At 53.5% G+C, this 14,793-nt stretch overlaps 5 non-coding genes across 5 annotated transcripts; 1 reads left to right on the top strand and 4 right to left on the bottom strand.

The window, feature by feature from the left end:
• Positions 1-2,325: 2,325 nt before the first annotated feature.
• Trnag-ucc lies at positions 2,326-2,397 on the bottom strand. Its single transcript has one exon. It is a non-coding gene; the product is annotated as a tRNA-Gly (tRNA).
• Positions 2,398-3,264: 867 nt separating this feature from the next.
• On the bottom strand, positions 3,265-3,336 carry Trnad-guc. Its single transcript has one exon. It is a non-coding gene; the product is annotated as a tRNA-Asp (tRNA).
• A 1,332-nt stretch (positions 3,337-4,668) lies between these two features.
• Trnag-gcc lies at positions 4,669-4,739 on the top strand. The gene has a single exon. It is a non-coding gene; the product is annotated as a tRNA-Gly (tRNA).
• An 8,926-nt stretch (positions 4,740-13,665) lies between these two features.
• Positions 13,666-13,737, bottom strand: Trnag-ucc. The gene has a single exon. It is a non-coding gene; the product is annotated as a tRNA-Gly (tRNA).
• Positions 13,738-14,414: 677 nt separating this feature from the next.
• Positions 14,415-14,486, bottom strand: Trnad-guc. Its single transcript has one exon. It is a non-coding gene; the product is annotated as a tRNA-Asp (tRNA).
• Between the last annotated feature and the right edge of the window lie 307 nt (positions 14,487-14,793).

Here is a 14,793-nt window from a genome sequence, read left to right as displayed (position 1 = left end):
TCACAGCAATACCCCACTCCTGGTACCAATTTCAGTCTGAGTTAGGCTTGGGATTGGTGCCATCAAACACCACGACCAAAAGCAGCTTGGACAGAGAAGTGTTGGATTCTTAGGCTCCTAAGTTCCTCACAGAGGGCAGCCCATGTAGGAAAGCAGAGGCAGGACCTGATGAGGTAGGTAGCTGTCGGTGGGGAGTGCTCCCACCTGGCTTGCTCAGCCTGCTGCCCTACACCTCAGGACCACCTGCCCAAGGATGGCACGCCCCTGGGCACAACCACTCCGGATATGCCCCGGCACCCCATCCACCATCTGTCCCCCTGTGTGCTGTCTGTGCCACAGCAATCATTCGATTGTTCATCGCAGACACATGCTAGAGAGACCTTTTCTCCAAGCAGAGTCCCTCTTCCCAGTCAAATGGGCGGAGCTGACCGGAAACCAGGGAGCACAGAGGCAAGCGTGGATCCTTGCCTTTGGCATGCGACAGCCCCATTAGCACACCTGCTAGCGTAGGCTTGTCTGGTGTCTTTTTCCCATGGCCGTCTCATGGGAGCCACACATCTGGCTCGGCAACTTGTTGGACAGATCCTTTCCAGATGCAGCTCGACGCGGGTGTCTCTCCGTTTTCTCAATTGGGAAGGCTTCAAGGCGGGACTGGGTTGAGGTCGGGTGGGAAAAATGCGTGTCTGTCCAACCTATCAACCCTCCTTGGTAGGTGAGCAGAGGTTTGGATCCGATTTCCCGACTCGCGCCCGCACCTGCATCCGCACCTGCACCACTTGCCCTAGAACACAAGGAGCAGCAAAACAGCGCCCTTAAAACAAACAGGCTTGACCTCAGCTGAACAAAGCCGCTCTGGGGGCTTTCGAGGAAATCGGGCCTGGGGTCCCGCACTGTCTGCTCTGCCTGCGGCGCTGCAAAAGCTTAGTAACCACACCAGTTGCTTTCGGCTTCCACCCTGTCTGTTATCAGCACTGAATCAACTACACACCTCAGAACACCCCCACCCACGGCGGGACACTCACTCTCCTCCCAATACTGAAGCAACACTGCCACCATAAACAATCACTTAGAGACCCTGGAGTTTTGCAAGATATGCAACATACATACATACACACATACATACATACATACATACATACATACATACATACATGCCCAGGCTCACACACATACACACAGAAAAGGACAGAATACAGACTAACAGACAGATAGACAGACAGGCAGGCAGGCAGGCAGGCAGGCAGACAGACAGACAGAAAGACAGACAATTATGACATCCTCACACACAGACACACACTTAGACCGGAAAGAATCCCTGCATTTGTTTGAAGTCGGAGCTCAGTTGTGAAGAGCAGGGGAAAGGTTCCAGGGAGCGTGTGATGCAGGTGTGGCAGGTGGGGCGAACTACACGGTTTCTCGGAGACCTAAGAGCAGGCGATAGAGTGAGGTGGAGACAAGGTCGGCTCCAGGAATGGGTCGGGAGCTTGAGCAGGAGCGTTGCATGGCGGGCTGTGTGGGTGTATAGGCTGGGTGTTTCGGGCTGCAACAGGGCTTAGCTGGACAGGCGCTGAGGAGTTGGTGTGTGCAGGAAAAGAGGGTGGGCGTGAGTGAGAAGCTAGGAAATGGGCGGTGAGTGTGCGGGTAGAGAGCGCGGGTGAGGCTGTAGGCTGTTGGGTTGGGAGGGAGGGTGTATGAGTGGAGAGGGTCTGGCGGCGACGCTGTTGGGCAAAAGGTAAGAAAGGTGATGTGTGTGTAGTGGGGCAAACATTGCAGTGCATGACAGGTGTCAAGAAGGGCACGGGGTGTCGGGAGGCAAAGTTTCAGAGAGGAAGAAGAGAAGCTTCCCAGACCGGGAATTGAACCCGGGCCGCGGCATTGAGAACACTGAATCCTAACCACTAGACCACCAAAGGGCAATGGCCAGACACCGACGGTGCCTGCCCTCTCGGGGTCAGCCAGAATCTCAGCCAGTCTGGGAAGCTGACTGCCAGCCGCTGGCCCCAGACCCCCGCGGGGCAATACGCGGCTGGCATTCGGCTCCCATGCGATCGATCGGCGCCTGCCCGATCACCCTGGCCCTGGCCGTCCCCTCCCTGCCCTGTTAGCTGCCCGGTACCCCGTGACTTCTGTCACTTCTCCTGCAAGCCGGGCCCCACTTGCAGGTATGATGAATAGCCCTGGCCCTTCTTCTCCGGCTCGCCATTCTCTCAAAAGGTCTAGAGCACCCTCCCATTGTATGGTCGTTATGCCCGCCGCTCAGTCTCGGGAAAGGCAGAGAGGACAAGGCCACTGTGGGCCCTGAACCTTGGCAAAAGGCGAGTACTGTGCGTTGGCCGGGAATCGAACCCGGGTCAACTGCTTGGAAGGCAGCTATGCTCACCACTATACCACCAACGCCACACCTCCACTATGGTGAACACACACACACTGAACGTCGGGGACTGCCATCAGGTAGGCGACCGCGACGACGTTTCCTTCCCACCATGCCCCGACCTCAAAGTCAAAGCCGAAGCCGACACCGACACCGACACCGATACCCAAGCCAACCGCAAACGGGCCTCCGCCGCCGAGGGCGCATTCTTCCTCGCCGTCTCATGCCACCCGCGCTTCTCGCACGCACACGCCTGTGCTGCGCGGCGGTCTCGCCTGCCGACTGCAGCAGCCCGCTGCCCTGGGTCCGGTTAGAGCAGCTCACCCAACGAGGGCCACAGAAGCCACGGAGCAGCCGGGACAACACCGAGCCGGTATGCCACCACCCAGAGACGCCAGGCACAGCGGTACCTGAGGCACCTAGGGTCGCATGTCGCCGGCTCTGACACCCGCCCCGTCGCCTCGTCGGGGGTGTGGGGAGAAGAGGGTGGGTTCCCAGGCGTCAGAGCCCAGGGCCAGGCGTCAGGCCAGGGACCCGACGGCAGGGAGGCGTGTGGGCGGGCCTGGCAGTGGGCGGCCCGAGCTCGGCTCTTTTGCCGAGCTAGGGTGTTGCGGGGACACTGACCAGATCCGTGACAGGGACAGGGACCAGGACCGGGACAAGCAGCGACTTTGGCGCCTAGCAGCATCTCGACGTGGACGTGGTGGAAACCGCTCCACGCCCGCAACCTGAGCACACAGACCCGCACCAGCACGGTCGCCCCGACTCGGCAGGTCAGCCATGCGCCCACACTCTCCAGGGCAGAGGACCACTGCCCTGGCATTGGGGCGAGGGGCCAATCAAGCAAGAATGGCTAGCCTGCGGCCCGTCTGGCTAAAAAAGAAAAGTTACATCTCCCCGTCGGGGAATCGAACCCCGGTCTCCCGCGTGACAGGCGGGGATACTCACCACTATACTAACGAGGAGCACGACGACTACAATGACGACGACGTCTTCTCCACGAAGACGTCAGGCCATTTCCTTTGTGCCTCGAAAGCCGGCCACCCTCCCTCCGAAGCTTCGCCGACCTCCCGCACCGAACCCCATAGTCTCCCCGACGCGGCCAGAACGCCTCTCCCACCAGGACGCGGACCCCCAGGGACCTGTGCGACCACTGCGTCCCCTTTCCCTGGTCCCATACATGGCCCCGGGAGACGCTGGTCGGGTTGCTGGGCGGAATTGCGTGGGCTAGGGTGTTGCGGGGACACTGACCAGATCCGTGACAGGGACAGGGACCGGGACCGGGACAAGCAGCGACTTTGGCGCCTAGCAGCATCTCGATGTGGTCGTGGTGGAAGCCGCTCCACGCCCGCAGCCTGAGCAACCAGACCCACACCAGCACGGGCGCCCCGACTCGGCAGGTCAGCCATGCGCCCACACTCTCCATAAGGATGGCCGATAGGTCTAAGGCGCTGCGTTCAGGTCGCAGTCTCCCCTGGAAGCGTGGGTTCGTATCCCACTTCTGACAACCTCGCCCTCTTGCCACCTGCTCCCACCCCAACAGACCCATGCGTACTCCCTTCTACTGCCTATCCTACTCCACCGACTCTCCCCTCACGCCCGCATCCTTCCCTCACACTCCTGAGCCTGGAAAAGCGCCCTTCTCTCAACACCGGACACTTACTGGAGGACAGCGGCTGAGGAGAATGCTGGACGCTTTGCTAAAGTCACCTCCGGGGAGAGGAGAGGCTCGAGTCCGTGTGGGGGCCGGTCCTGAGCACCGTTCCAGCCCAGCCAGCCGGCCAGCCCGGTGCCAACAGAGGATCTCGTCCACCCCGAAGCGACACCCGCACTTCTTGGCCTGGCCTTCCCGCTCACCACCTCTTTCTTGCTCATTCCTGTTCCTCCAGCTCCTGCGGGAGACGCCCACCGGGCCCATCCACTCGGGCTGTGCTCGTCCAGGCTTCTTCTGTGCACAGGTGGCCTTCGCCAGCGCACACCTGCCGACCCTTGCTGCCCGCACAGCCACCCGTGTGCCCGCCCACCCGCCGGCCCGCAAGCTCCCTGGATCGCGAGCTCCTTGCCTGGCACGCAGGGAGAGGCAGAGTTGACGTTGGACCGAGACGTCCGGAGAGGAAAGAGGCATGGCGCAGCCGTGGAGCCTCAGTCTAGTCCGGGACTCTCCTGTCCGTGGCCGGCGGTCTCGCCTGCTTGGTCCATGGGGTCAAGGCCCGGCATCTAGCTGTCAGGGGAAAAGAGGAGCTAGCTGGTCCTGGAGCCCAGGCTGTGACAGCAGTCAGACGATAACCTAGATCATGGCATGGGTGGTTCAGTGGTAGAATTCTCGCCTGCCACGCGGGAGGACCGGGTTCGATTCCCGGCCCATGCAGAGTCCAGTCTCTTTTGGTCCTTATGCACGCACTGCTCCAGTCCCCAATGCCCAGGGTGCACAGGACATCTCCTGCCCAGTGACAGCAGCGCATCAGTGATCCAGCGACAGCCCATCAGCCTAGTCCTCTCTCTCCTCAACTCAGACGCCATGACCAGCCCTAACCATCTCTCTGCTACAGCTGCCTTACCACCCCACTTCTTCCATACTCACCCTCCCACGTGCACACAGTCGCAGCCGCCATCCAGCGCCTCCACCTTTCTTATAACTCGACCCCGTCACTCATACCCCACACCGCCGGCTTCTCACTCCACAGTGCCGTCCACGCACAGCCTGGCTCTCCCACAATGGACACTTATTTGGTGAACCTCTCTTGGCAGGGACCTCAAACACCTTTCTAGCCCCGGACCCTGTTCTGCCTCCTTTGCCAAGGGCCAGTCCCGCAGAAGACCAGGTGCCTTCTCTCCTCTAATCCTTCACCAACAACAACTCTTGGAGAGCCCAGAGAGCTTCAGAGCTCCCGGGTGACGGCAGCCTGGAGGAGACCTCTCTCTCTCTCTCTCTCTCTCTCTCTCTCTCTCTCTCTCTCTCTCTCTCTCTCTCTCTCTCTCTCTCTCTCTCTCTCTCTCTCTGTCTCCTACCCACAACACAAACACAGTGAAACTGACACGTAGGCCAGAGAAGCACAAACATGCACAATTCAACCCATGGTCCTCCTGGGCCAAGATGGCTCTTCCGCGCAGGTCCCGCACTGACCCCTGGCCCCCTGAGACCTAGGCTCGTGTAGGCTGCTCATTGGCAAGTCGTGTGTCCAGGGAGCTTCCTTATCCGGGCCCAATTGACCGGCAAGGCTCAAAGCCTGCTCCAGCGAGCTCAGGGTGTCCACAGACTCTTTTTTGGGCACCTTCTCCAGCCTCCCAAGCCTTAGACCGTGTGTCCCTTCCTGGGGTCCTTATCCTCTTTGTGTTCCACTGCGGTCGGTACCACGAAAGAAAACCTTCACTCATCTGTCACCGGACTCATCCTCCGCCTAGCGGCAGAGAAAGGGCCTGTCTCACCACAGGTGACGGACTGCCCTCTGCCATCTCTCAGTCCTTGACCAGCCTGAACAAAGGCGAGCGGGAGTGGTCTTGACCACTGCAGCTTTTTTTCTTTTTTCTAAAGAGAACCCAGGAACAGAACCAAGTGGGGCTCTTCAGTTGACTCTTGTCGGCAGTCACAGCTCAAACAAGGTAGCCGACCAAGAGCAAGAGAGACCCAAAGTTGATGCTTGGAGATGGGGTTTTTACCCTGGTGGCTGCTGCTGCTGCTGCTGCTGCCGCTGCTGCTGTTGCTGCCGCTGCCGCTGCCGGTGGTGGTGGTGGTGGTGGTGGTGGTGGAGGTGGAGGTGGTGGTGGAGGTGGAGGTGGTGGTGGTGGTGGTGGTGGTGGTGGTGGTGGTGGTGGTGGTGGTGGTGAGGTATGGAGGCGTTGAAAAGAGGGGGAGTTGGAAATGGATAGGCGCAGAGGCAGCCTGATCTCCACTAGCAGGTCCTGGGACCATCTGCTGTGGTTCCTGCACATTTATTTCTGAGTAGGGACCAGGATCGTGTCATATTCAGATCAAATGTGTGACTTAGAGGAACCCTGAGATGAGACAGTTTTATTTCTTCCTAGGCGACCTTAATGCCACACTGGTGGAAGTGGGGATAGATGGGGAAGGTGGGGATGGAGCTTATGGGGTTTAGGGGACAAGGGTTTGGGGCATGTAAGCAGGGTGGGGTGAGAAAACTAGAGGCAGGAATTAGATCACAGGACTAGCATGAGGGCAGCTTACTGGCTCTCTTATCCAGGGCGAGACCACTGCCCACCTCCTCTGATGTGGGAGGGTCTCTTCTGTTTTAATAAAGAAACTTCCTTGGCCAGCCCTTAGGTGGGTGGAGTAGACAGAACAGGTAAAGGAAGTGCGGTAGATGGCTCAGTCAGATGCCATGCCTCTCCTAAGTGAGATAAATCGTCATGCCTCTCCTCTCTGGGACAGACTGCTGTGCCTCTCCTCAGGGAGAGAGATGCAATGAAGCTAGCCGCCAGGTCAGACATGCTGAATCTTTCCTGGTAAGAAACTGCTCGTGGTGTTACACAGATTATTAAATATGGGTTAGTGAAGATGTTAGTAAGAGGCTGGAACTAATGGGCCAGGCAGTGTTTAAAAGAATACAGTTTCTGTGTAATTATTTCGGGTTAAGCTAGCCGGTGGCCAGGAGCCGGGCAGGATGAAAAGCAGGCCTGCCCGCAGCTCCTCACTACAGAATGGTGCCCATGTGGGTGGCTAAATCCACAGAAAGCCTGAGAAAGCTTGGGAAAGAATAGAGGAAAGCATGTTTTCTCGGTAGCAGCTATTTCTCGGGTTTGGCTTTGCTTGCTAGAGGTAAGCAAGTGCTCTCATCTAAGAGAGGCTTCCTGACTCAGCTTTAGCTGCAAAACCCTGCAGCTCTCTTAAGAAGTCCTGCCACGAAACGCTTAAATGGTGTTGATGAAAAGCTGAACGCGTGTTTTTCGGTTTTCAGTTGTAGCAGGAAAAAAGTTGTGCTGTTTTAAAATGCCGGCTTTCTGGGCTGTCCTGCCAGGGCAAACTCTGACTCTTTCCAGCAGGCAGTCCTACTGACTGTGGTCTGTGAGCAGAATGCTGCAGCTTGCTTGCTGGCAGGGACCTTGAAATGCCATAGAGTTGTGGAAATAAAAATGGCTACAGCAAGTACCTCTGCCATGAGGCTGGAAAGCTAAGGAATGGGTTGGATCTAGCTGGCAAAGCCACGGCTTTAGGCCTACCAATATTGTTTGGTAAATTAAAGACTCATGTGGTCACAAAAAGAGAGATATACAGTAAAAGAAAGATTCAAAGTCTAAGAAAATGTCTAAATGGTTTACAATGTGTTGAAAATATATGCAGGCTAAAGGTTAAAGTTCTTAAAAGTAAAAGAAAAAAGGAAGTAGTTTGTTGTGGTGGTACACACCTTTAATCCCAATCACAGAGGTAGATTGACCTCTGTGACTTCAAGGTGTGGTAGCACACGCCTTTAATCCCAAAGCCTGGGGGGCAGAGAAACATGGATCTCTGAGAGTTCAAGGACAGCCTGGTCTACAGAGTTATTCTAGGTCAAAGATATACAGAGAATCTGTCTCAAAAAGCAAAAAATAAAAGTAAAAATAAACAAGATAGAAGTTAAAATAAAGTCATATAAGATGGAAAATACACAGAGAATCTTGATACTGTATACTATTATGCTCTCTTTGAATTGTTTGAATGCTGAGGAAGAAGCAACAGCTGCTAAAAGATATTTGTTTATAAATGCTGCTGAACTAATCCAAGAAAGATATTTTGAAAATACCTTGACTTCAGAATTTGGATATAAGGATATGATACTTTGGAAAAGAGATTCTTCTTTTGTTTTTACAGAAAATGAGAACCTATGAATTGCATCTATCCCAATATGGTATGAGAGACCACGGCCTCCTGAAGGGTTGCTGTGAACACCCTCAAAAAATTACTTCGCTCAACTGCCGACTGAGATGAACCTGGCAGACAGGTTACACCATGAAATATCTTATTAACAGTGCCCCCATTCAGCAGGAAGAGGTTTGGAGAGAAATAACTGTGCCCATGTTCCCAAATATCGTTTATAAATGTTCTTTTACATTTAAAGGGGGATATGATATAGATATGAATAATTTACATTGGTATAAATTTTACTCATTTGATATAAATTTAAGGTCAATTTTGTTATATGTATATGTATTTCTGATACTCATTAAGGTATTGTGATTGTGTAGTTCATTTTTAAAATGTAATGTATAATTAGGAAATATAGGTTGTTAATGGATAATCATTGATAATAGTTAAGCTTGTAGTCATGTTAGTTAGATTTTCTAGATATATAGACATATTTCAGTTAGATAGGCATTCCTAATATCTTTCAAAGACTACAGAATATTCCACTTAAATGTTTAATAACTTAAGGCTTTTCATGACAATGAGACACGTCAGCTCCTGGTAGCACCAATCTACTTCAAGAGGAAGATGGGCATTGAAGAGGATCCTCATGGAGTGTGATAGCAATTTGTGCAAGAAACTGCTCTTGCCTGGACTGTTGGCATAAACTGGATGCAAGGAACCCGCAGAAAGAGGACTGCTGAACTTGCCTAAAGGTGAGATGGTCTTTCAGGGTTCCTGATTCAAGAAAGAGTCTGTGAGACATTCTGCAGAATACAGCAGATAGTGACTGAACTGCCTTTGAAATTTCCTGCATCATGGGAATGTCTGCTGGAAACTATGGGCCTGAAGGCCGAAGATGGATGCCCCAATGGTACAGAGGAACTTTGGGTGACTGTCCAGACAGCAAGATGTCTCTGTGATTTCTAGAGTTTTGGAAATAGCTTACTTCTTGTTCACCTAGGTAATATTATATCTTTATGGAGTTGAAGAATAGATAGATAGTTATAGTTGTTTTCCTTTGTTATGATAAAAAATAAAGTAGATTTAAATATTGTAACTGTAATTCTTACTCGATAACTGTTTTGTTATATGTAATTTTGCTATGTTAAAGTTAAAGCCTTCTTTTTTGTTTAAAGAGAAAAAGGGGGAATAATGTGGGAGAGTCTTCTGTTTTAATAAAGAAACTGCCTTGGCCAGCCCTTAGGTGGGTGGAATAGACAGAACAGGTGAAGGAAGTAAGGTAGATGGCTCAGTCAGATGCCACACCTCTCCTAAGTGAGATAAATCGTCATGCCTCTCCTCTCTGGGACAGACTGCTGTGCCTCTCCTCAGGGAGAGAGATGCAATGAAGCTAGCCGCCAGGTCAGACATGCTGAATCTTTCCTGGTAAAACACTGCTCGTGGTGTTACACAGATTATTAAATATGGGTTAGTCAAGATGTGAGTAAGAGGCTGGAACTAATGGGCCAGGCAGTGTTTAAAAGAATACAGTTTCTGTGTAATTATTTCGGGTTAAGCTAGCCGATGGCCAGGAGCCGGGCGGGATGAAAAGCAGGCCTGCCCGCAGCTCCTCACTACACTCCTCACTTCATGTTCCCTCCCAAACCAATTGAGAATCAAAACAATATTCTAAATGTGCGACTAAAGACCCATCATCTTTTGACAAGGAAGCAAAAAATCTCAAATGGAAAAAGAAAGCATATTTATCAAGTGTTGCTGGCATAACCAGATATCCACATGTAGAAGAATGAAGATAGACCCCTATCTATCACCATGCACAAAACTCAAGTCCAAATGGATCAAAGACCTCAACATAAAGCCGGCCACACTGAACCTTATAGAAGAGAAAGAGGGAAGTACAATTGAACACATTGGCACAGGGAACCACTTCTTAAATAGAACCCCAGCAGCACAGTCACTGAGAGAAACAATTAATAAATGGGACCTCCTGAAACTGAAAAGCTTCTGTAAAGCAAAGGACACCATCAACAAGACAAAATGATAGCCTACAGAATGGGAAAAGATTGTCAACAACACCACACTGGACAGAGGTCTGATCTTCAAAATATACAAAGGACTCAAGAGATTGGACACCAAAACAACACATAATCCAATAAAAAATGGAGTAAAGACCTAAACAGAGAACTCTCAACAGAGGAATCTAACATGGCTGAAAGACACTTAAGGAAATGTTCAACTTCCTTAGTCATCAGAGAACTGCAAATCAAAACAACTCTGAGTTTCCATCTTACAATTGAAAGAACGGCTAAGATCAAAAACACTGATGACAACTTATGCTAGAAAGGTTGTAGGGAAAAGAGAACGCTTCTGCATTCCTGGTGGGAATGCAAACTGGTTCAATCCCTTTGGATGTTAGTGTGGCCATTTTTCAGAAAATTATGAAACAACCTTCCACAAGACCCAGTAATACCACTTTTGGGTATATGTCCAAAGGATGCTCAATCGTGCTACAAGGACATGTGCTCAACTATGTTCATAGTAGCTTTGTTTGTCATAGCCAGAACCTGGACACAACCTAAAAGCCCCTTGACCGAAGAATGGGTAAGGAAAATGTGGTACATTTACACAATGGAGTATTACACAGCAGAAAAAAAACAACCGACAGCTTGTATTTTGCAGGAAATTGGATGGAGCTAGAAAACATGATTTTAAGTGAGGTAACCCAGACACAGAAAGACATAAAGCAAAGAAAATCAGCCTACAAACCACAATCCCAGAGACCTTAGACAACAATAAGGACACTAAGAGAGACTTCCATAGATCTAGATCTAATCTGTAAGGAAAGTAGAAAGTAGAAAAAGACAAGAACTCCTGAGTAAATTGGGAGCATGGGGACCTTGGGGGAGGGTTGAAGGAATAAGGGAGGAGAGCAGAGAAAAATGCAGAGCTCACTGAATATCAGTTTAAAAAAGAAAAAGACCGGTCATCATCTGATGGAGGCATCTTCTCAATTAAGAGTCTCTCTTCCCAGATGAATGAGTGCAGGTTTTGTAAAGTTCTCCAGAATCAAGCAGCACGGTTGACAGTCGCCAATGTGGCACACAAGCCGATCATTTATTGAACCATAAGCATTCCTTTCTTGTTCATCCCCAAGAGCTCCTTTTAATACCGAAGGCACGGGATTGGTTCTGTAGCAGCAATACCCCACTCCTGGTACCAATTTCAGTCTGAGTTAGACTTGGGATTGGTGCCATCAAACACCACGACCAAAAGCAGCTTGGGCGGCGAAAATGTTGGATTCTTAGGCTCCTAAGTCCCTCACAGAGGGCAGCCCCGGTAGGAAAGCAGAGGCAGGACCTGATGAGGTAGGTAGCTGTCGGTGGGGGAGTGCTCCCACCTGGCTTGCTCAGCCTACTGCCCTACACCTCAGGACCCCCTGCCCAAGGATGGCACGCCCCTGGCCACAAACCACTCCAGATATGCCCCGGCACCCCATCCACCATCCCTCCCCTTGTGTGTTTTCTGTCCCTCAGCAATCATTGGATCATTCGTTCATCGCAGACACATGCTAGAGAGACCTTTTCTCCAAGCTGAGTCCCTCTTCCTAGCCAGAAGGGCCGAGCTGACTAGAAACCTGGGAGCACAGAGGCAAGCGTGGATCCTTGCCTTTGGCATGCCACGACCTCATTCGGACACCTGCTAGCTTAGGCATTTCTGCTGTCTTTTCCCATGGCCGTCTCATGGGAGCCACACAACTGGCTCGGCAACTTGTTGGACAGACCCTTTCCAGATTCAGCTCGACACGGGTGTCTCCGTGTCCTCTATTGGGAAGGCTTCAGGGCGGGACTGGGTTGAGGTCGGGTGGGAAAAATGCGTGTCTGTCCCCCCTACCAACCCTCCTTGGTAGGTGAGCAGAGGTTTTCCAATTTCTTGACTTGCGCTCGCACCTGCACCGCTTGCCCAAGAACACAAGGAGCTGCATTAACAACACCCTTAAAACAGCCAGGCTTGGCCTCAGCTCCACCAAGCCAATCTGGGGGCTTTCGAGGAAATCGGGCCTGTAGTCGAGCACTGTCTGCTCTGCCTGCAGCGTTGGGAAAGCTTAGTAACCACACCAGGTGCTTTAGGCTTCCACCCTGTCTGTTATCAGCAAGGAATGAACACCACCCCTCAGAGCACCCCCACCCACTGCGGGACACGCGCTCTGCTCTTGATCCCATAGCAACACTGCCACCATAAACAATCACTTAGAGACCCTGGAGTTTTGCAAGATATGCAAGATAAATACATACATATGTACATACATACATGCATGCCCAGGCTAACACACATACACACAGAGAAGGACAGAATACAGACAGACAGGCAGGCAGGCAGGCAGGCAGGCAGACAGACAGAAAGACAGACAATTATAACATCCTCACACACAGACACACACTTAGACCGGAAAGAATCCCTGCATTTGTTTGAAGTCGGAGCTCAGTTGTGAAGAGCAGGGTAAAGGTCCCAGGGAGCGTGTGATGCAGGTGTGGCAGGTGGGGCGAACTACACGGTTTCTCGGAGACCTAAGAGCAGGCGATAGAGTGAGGTGGAGACAAGGTCGGCTCCAGGAATGGGTCGGGAGCTTGAGCAGGAGCGTTGCGTGGCGGGCTGTGTGGGTGTATAGGCTGGGTGTTTCGGGCTGCAACAGGGCTTAGCTGGACAGGCGCTGAGGAGTTGGTGTGTGCAGGAAAAGAGGGTGGGCAAGAGTGGGAAGCTAGGAAATGGGCGGTGAGTGTGCGGGTAGGGAGCGCGGGTGAGGCTGTAGGCTGTTGGGTTGGGAGGGAGGGTGTATGAGTGGAGAGGATCAGCAGGGTCTGGCAGCGAAGCTGTTGGGCTAAAGGTAGGAAAGGTGATGTGGGCGTAGTGGGGCAAACATTGCAGTGCATGACAGGTGTCAAGAAGGGCGCGGGGTGTCGGGAGGCAAAGTTTCAGAGAGGAAGAAGAGAAGCTTCCCAGACCGGGAATCGAACCCGGGCCGCGGCATTGAGAACACTGAATCCTAACCACTAGACCACCAAAGGGCAATGGCAAGACACCGACGGTGCCCGTCCCTCGGAGTCAGCCAGAATCTCAGCCAGTCTAGGAGCTGACTGCTAGCCGCTGGCCCTAGCCGCCCACCGGGCAATACGCGGCTGGCATTCGGCTCCCATGCGATCGATCGGCGCCTGCCCGATCACCCTGGCCCTGGCCGTCCCCTCCCTGCCCTGCTAGCTGCCCGGTGCCCCGTGACTTCTGTCACTTCTCCTGCAAGCCGGGCCCCACTTGCAGGTATGATGAATAGCCCTGGCCCTTCTTCTCCGGCTCGCCATTCTCTCAAAAGGTCTAGAGCACCCTCCCATGGTATGGTCGTTAGGCCCGCCATTCGGCCCGCCGCGCAGTCTCGGGAAAGGCAGAGAAGCACTGGAGGACAGGGCCACTGTGGGCCCTGAACCTTGGCAAAAGGCGAGTACTGTGCGTTGGCCGGGAATCGAACCCGGGTCAACTGCTTGGAAGGCAACTATGCTCACCACTATACCACCAACGCCGCATCTCCACTATGGCGAACACACACACAACGTCGGGGACTGCCATCTGGTAGGCAACCGCGAAGTCGTTGCTTTCCCACCACTGACCCGACCTCAAAGTCAAAGCCGAAGCCGACACCTACAACGACACCGACCAGGACACCGACACCCATACCCACGCCAACCGCAAACGGGCCTCCGCCGACGAGCGCACGTTGTTCCTCCCCATCCCATGCCACCCGCGCTTCTCGCACGCACACGCCTGTGCTGCGCGGCGCTCTCGCCTGCTGACTACAGCAACCCGCTGCCCTGGTTCCGGTCAGAGCAGGTCACCCAACGAGGGCCACAGGAGCCACGGAGCAGCCGGGACAACACCGAGCCGGTATGCCACCACCCAGAGACGCCAGGCACAGCGGTACCTCAGGCACCTAGGGTCGCATGTCGCCGGCTCTGACACCCGCCCCGTCGCCTCGTCGGGGGTGTGGGGAGAAGAGGGTGGGTTCCCAGGCGTCAGAGCCCAGGGCCAGGCGCCAGGCCAGGGACCCGACGGCAGGGAGGCGTGTGGGCGGGCCTGGCAGTGGGCAGCCCGAGCTCGGCTCTTAGGCCAGAGGACCACTGCCCTGGCATTGGGGCGAGTGGCCAATCAAGCAAGGATGGCTAGCCTGCGGCCCTTCTGGCTAAGAAAAAAAAGTTACATCTCCCCGTCGGGGAATCGAACCCCGGTCTCCCGCGTGACAGGCGGGGATACTCACCACTATACTAACGAGGAGCACGACGACTACGATGACGACGACGTCTTCTCCACGAAGACAGCCGGCCATTTCCCACACGCTTCGCTGGTCGGCCACCCTCCCTCCGAAGCACCGTCGACCTCCCGCATCGAACCCAATAGTCTCCCGACGCGGCCAGAACGCCCCTCCCACCAGGACGCGGACCTGCAGCCCTGTCCGACCACTGCGTTCCCTTTCCCTGGTCCCGTTCATGGACCCGGGAGACGCTGGTCCAGTTGCTGGGCGGATCCGCGTGGGCTGCGGTGATGCGGTGAGCCTGACCAGATCCGGAACGGGGACCTGGAC

The sequence above is a fragment of the Arvicola amphibius genome, chromosome 12 (genome assembly GCF_903992535.2).
Source record: "Arvicola amphibius chromosome 12, mArvAmp1.2, whole genome shotgun sequence".
NCBI classification, from domain to species: Eukaryota; Metazoa; Chordata; class Mammalia; order Rodentia; family Cricetidae; genus Arvicola; species Arvicola amphibius.
This window is presented reverse-complemented; position numbering and strand designations above follow the sequence as displayed.